This window comes from Eutrigla gurnardus (genome assembly GCF_963514095.1).
Source record: "Eutrigla gurnardus genome assembly, chromosome: 16".
In the NCBI taxonomy this organism is placed as follows: domain Eukaryota; kingdom Metazoa; phylum Chordata; class Actinopteri; order Perciformes; family Triglidae; genus Eutrigla; species Eutrigla gurnardus.
The window spans coordinates 11,549,562-11,555,612 of record NC_139927.1 but is presented as its reverse complement, the minus strand read 5'-3'; positions in this window follow the sequence as shown (position 1 = coordinate 11,555,612).

Below are 6,051 nucleotides of genomic sequence, written 5' to 3'. Positions count from 1 at the left end.
TTTTGGCAAGCGGTGAGTTTATTATTTTGTTTTATGGGGCTGGAAGGTGGGGGGGTTGTTTTGCGGCGCTGCCTGTGATACGGCAGCTCTGTTTGTGCGCTTGTGAGAAAGGAAGCACCAGTAAGATCAATACATCCTCTACGTAGATTTCCAGCAGAGTGTGACGTGCGTGCAGGGAAATGAGCTGGGTCGAGGATACTTTGCTTGTTATGGATTTGACATGAACTTGGCCCCCGGCCTCTCAGAACGTGATGAATGTATGATTTTTATCTTCCTGTCTTTGTTAACCTCCTTTTGGCCGAGCGGCATGGTGATTCTCTCCCTGTGAGTGGATTAAACAACATCTCCAGTTTTGATGAAGTATAATAATGGCTGTAATAATAGAGCCCCTGCACAAAGACCTTTCCCACCGCAGACCCGTTAATGGGAGCGGTGCTGTATTTTAAGCACACACACGAGTTAACTGCACAACGCCGATTTAAATGAACACATGATGGGGTCTTAAGGCTTTATCACCATCATCATTCATCTTGAGTCTTAGAATTTTTGATTGAGGATATTTTGCAAAGTGATGTCAACCTGGTTGGAATATCGTTACTACAGTTCTACAGTATAAATAAGAGATGAATTCACCGCTACAAAACAAAGGAAAACTGAGAAATGCTATGAGGCTGTCATTTCAAATTTATTTTAGCTCCATTTCATATTTTGTAATGACAATAGTTTTGGGTTGCAGTAATTGTTGGATGGTTTGCAATCCCATATTTCTTTGCATTTTTTTTAATACTTGGACAATATTAACCATGTAGTTAATAAAGAGCTCTTTCCTTCTCTCAAAAATAGACTGTCATTATCGCCTTTTCTTGCTATTATTTTTTATGATTAACCAGTTCATTGTTTCGTCAACAAAATATGTTGCAATATACAGCATTAAGTGAAACACTTTCCCTTTAAAAGTGATTTTAATGATTAAAATTACTGTAGGGTCATTTTGATTTTGGGATGTCAATGGTGAGAAAAGGTTGAAAACAGGTAGTTTACAAATAAAGTGTGTGTGTGTGTGTTGATGTACGTAGGTGGAGACGTCTGCTAAAAATAAACATCTTGCCAGCAGCTTCAGACAATGACGGGGCAATATTCTTTGGAGGCTGAAGACGTCAGAGCTTTTGGACAGGATTCAGACACAAAGACAAAGAGACAAATTTAGACCTCTGCTTGGTTGCCCGAGTGGAAATGATATTTGTCACCTTGGGGTCAGAGATATTTCAGTCAACACAGACAAGCACTGAAAAGAGAAATAAACACATGGAGAAATAGAGTGCTTGTGTCAGCCACGCCAAAAAAAAAAGTAACGCAAGACAGGTTCGGACACCAGGGGGCTTGTCAGGGAAAAAAGCATTTCTGGAAGTCTGCCCTTTGGAAGGCTGAGGTTGACACATCATCAACAGCTGGATGTATTGCAAGGTTACATACAATGATGTAAGAATAGCTTAACGTTTTGATCAAACAAATGTGAAAACACAGGACACTTCATTTTTATTTTACACATTTTACTGCCCTCAGCTGATTTAAAGTTGTTATATTGACTATGTTTCCACAATGTTCTTATAAATTACTGTTCTGTATAAAAAATCCCCTATGAACAAACATCTAGAAAAGAAAAGAATATAATATTCAAACACAATCATTCAGTTTTCTACCTCCTTTATCTCCAATTACATCTGGTCAGAGAATGAACAGAATAATATTTATTCTACCACATATTTTACGTGGGTCATGTCCACCAAATGATATGTTAGTTCTTTATAATGCAATTGAACTTTATTTTGATTAAAAACTATTTTTATTTCAAACTGACTGCCCTGGTCTGCTCCCAGTGATGTAGGTGCCATCGATGGAAACGTGTCTGAAACAAATTTAAATTCTAAAAGTAAACATAAACCAAATACTAGTTATTTGCTTCATTACATCTTATACCAAAAAAGCCTCCCAGGGTCTGTTTGCATCACTTAAGCTCAATGCTTCATAACACAAATGTTAGATAGGACGCTCAATGTGCAATGCAATGGAGCTGCACGGCGGCTGTGTTCTCGCCGCCGTGACCTGAAGCCGCTGAACCAGCTCCGTCACTGACAAAATGAGCCAAGATCCTTTCAGAAAGGAGAACACATGAGGAAAAATGTCTTGGAGATGCAGCGAGGTGAGAGAAACGTTCTGTAAACGTCTGCAGCATGACACTAAAAATACTGGACAGTATCGCTGGCTATGAACGAGAGCCTCTGTCACAACGCTCGTTGTCTCAAAAGAGGCGGATGAACTGCTGTCAGCTGTGGCGGGCAATCAAACAAATATAGAGTGTTGGATTAAGACCTGTGAGTGTTGCCAGTAGGAGTTGATGTCTCCACTGTGCCGTCCTATCCTCACCCTCCCCTGGCTGTATTTAACCAGGTCCTACATCCATTCATCACTCGATCCTCACATTTGGGCATATGGTAATTCTTAAAAAAATACTGAATTCTCACCACCAACAGGCGGAGTGACCCAAAGGTCCGAGGACGTCACGTCAGGCAACCCAGCGAAAGCCCAACTCCCCCACAAAACACCCTAAATCGCTTTTCACTTTGCAGCGCCAAACCACAAAAAAAAAAAAGATAGGTCTTTGAAAATTTTTCTACTCTATTTAAAGCTGGGGTTAAAGCTTTAAGCCTCAGATGAGAGTAAGATTAGGGTTAAGGTTAGGGTAAGCTTTAAAAACAACTCGCAAGGTGAAAATTATAACAAAATCCAGGGTTGCAGCTCAGCCAGAAAGGATCAGGCTCCTAAATCTGGAGCCTCGCCTCCGCAATCTGCTGGACACAAGCGACCGCAAACCAGAGCACTAAGAGCCGTGTGGATGTTTTACAGTGTGCTCTCCTCGGCCACAGGACAGACCATCTACCAATCGGCTATCCACACAGACAGCTAGATAATCACACATTTCTGCTCAACAGGCCGTCCAAATTAGAAAAAGGGATTTGCTGGAGTAAAAGGGGGCATCGTCTCCTGGCCCCGATCTTTTCCACACATTTCTGGGAAGGTAGTAAATCTCAACACATGCATCATTTTTTCTGCTTCTTTTTGACCCAAATGATCCATTATATGACAGTGAATCAGGAGCCTGGAGTCCAGTGGTCTCCAATGGCTCTTCACATGCATACCTCAACAGCACCCCCCCCCCCCCTGCACAGGATACAAGAGATTTGGAAGTGCAAAGCTGTGCTCAGCCCCTGATGTCAGATATGACTCAATCCAGAAGCTTGTTACTCCAACATACGCCTTGAAGATCCTGAATGGAGGCGAAATGGAGGAAAGGAGTAGAAGGAATTTGTCTCCATGCCTCCATAAACATGTTTCCTCTACTGGATAACGGTTATCTCATGCACATGTCAGTCATGAAGTAAAATACTACACCAAGCTGGTCCAAAGACGACACGAGGAAGACAAAAACATGTAAACATTTTCAAGAGGAGCGTCAACTTTCCTTCGCATCAGACTCTATAACCCACTTGAGTTAAAACACACTGATGTGTTTTGTTTGACCCTCCGCGAGGCTGGCCCTCGCGGCGACGGCCCCGGGGGACACCGAGATTAGCTAGAATGAGATGAGATGGTGACAAATCCCCAACACTTCCCTGCAACAACAATTCCGCAACGCAACCACAACGGAGGAGAACGCGCCTCCGATTGGGCCGGGAAACAAAACAAAACAAAGAAGGAGACGCGGCCAGGAAGCGGAGGATCCATTTCATGCCCCCCCGTCTGTTTGCCTGCCACCTGTTAGACATGATCATTACCACGAAGCAAGGCACTGTGGACTAAGCCGGCCACATTTATATCAACAAGCTGGGATAAAACTGTCTAATTATCCCCCACGGCCCTGGGCCTGGCCCCTGACTCTCCTCGCTGATGCCGGTCTCATTTGCCAGCCTGGCCTGCAGCCAAACTCCGCAGGCTGGTAAAGCACATCCTAATGACAGCTCTCTTTCAATCCCAGGTCTTTGTAATTGCCCTGGGTATCTTACACACATTATGTGGAACCAGTCCAACTCAATAGTTGGAAGGTCAAGGAGAGGTTTTAATGGAATAAGTATGTGGATTTATTGCTGTACCTGGTCTGAATAAATTAGCATCATGTGAAAGTGTTGAGGTTCATGATGACAAGAAACTGCTCCCTTTTGAATGAAAATATAGCTTTGCTTGGAAGTTGTACTGAAGAAGGATGATGGTCTTGAATGCAGCAGCAGCAGAGATCTCAAAGTTTTCAATAAAGCGTGGAAATAACTTTTCTACTTTAATCAAGTGTAAATTTCAAATAACATCCAGGCAAGTTTGCCACTTGTGAGCAAATGCTCAAGTCGGGAGAGTTAAGCTTTGATGATCGCCCATGATTGAGAGCAAATGTAGAATAAATGTAAGCAATTTGCACCTGTGCAAAGCTGACTATAATCATAACAGTTTTGATGGCTACAGAGGGAATGTGGTGGGTGGGAGCGGGGCATCCAGAGCCCTGTGGGAGGTAGCATTAAGGTCTTAATTAGGACGCAGGGGGAAAGACTCAAAAGTACTCCAAGATGACGAGGGACGCAGCAATGGGAAACCGGAGCTGATCGTCTTTCCTAGTTCAAGGCTAATTGCTGAAAAGGATCTGACATGGATGTGCGGGGAAACACCGACGGAATGTAATAAGATGATGTGAGGTCATCTCTAAAAGCTGTTGGACTAATTCTGTATGTCTTTGGTGGCTGGTGGGTCTGTCTTATTAAGACATCACAGGCAGTAAAAGGACATTGGGTGACACCTAAGTTCAGTATATTAGGCATATCCTAAACTAAAAGGTTTAACCTGAACTAATTAATGATTCATTTTTGCCGACCTTAAAAAGCATTCTGCTTGAGAACTTTACAGCATATGATCTTTCTCAAACGAACAGTCTTGAAATAGATTTCCTTTATCCCACGGGTGACAGAATTGTCACTCAGCAAAAGCTGCCTGCGGCCTGTTTACCTCCAGGAATTTATTGTCCTCGAGATCTCTGATAAAGTGGCAGCTGTGGCAGATTTGATTACTACAACTGGGCAGAAACTGGAGGCCAGCCTGAAGTTCTGAAGCCAGACTCGTCACTGCGTTTATGGTCTGGCTTCGATAAGTCGCATTGTGACAGTCAATGTGTTAAAATGTTAATGTGCACATTGATTGACTAATTATGGAGAGAGAGAAAAACTTCACAGTGCTTCCGGGCTCTTTTACTACATTGTTTACCTGCTACACTGAGTGTTGTGGTTAAAGTCTTTCTAGGGTCTTGTTTTCATTTGGTTCATAAAATAGCAAGTAGTAGCAAGAGGTAACTTGCAAGTTGACCTAAACTGATCAGAATTATTTTGAAGATCAATTAGTTATTTCAGTAGTTTTCTGGAAAGTAGACGAAATATTCTCTTTGGTTTCTGCTTATTACATTTTACATTTTGCCATATATATATTTATACAAGTTTTATATTTTTCTGGCTTTGGATAGACTAAACAAGGGATTTCTTGGTTGGTTCTGTTGCCTGCATGTGCCCCGAAAATCTGCGAATGTTCACTAACACTTAGGAAAGTAAATTGATGATTGAGATGATTTCCATTAAAGGCCATTACAGAAAATTAAAAAAATAACGATCTCTAATTGCCTATATCAAATGAATTATTTTTAATGACATCGTTTTCAAACATGTCTTCCAGATCCAATCCTTTCGAGCCAAGTTTGTGCCAAGAATGGCGCACTGCTGTTCTGAAGATCATCAGAAATGATTCCCCTGGCAGTGTCCAAACTTTATGGAGTAGTATAAGGCAAGCCTGCCCTCATAAAAATACAGGTGCTTTTCTTCCTCTTTCAAACACTATTGCAGACTTCTGTTCGATTACAGCTAAACGGCTATATATCATTTATTTATTCTTTGACTGATCTGGCTTAGGTGACAGACAATGTTAGGACATCAGCTCTAAGTCCTTTTCTTGCTGTTTGTGAATCATTCG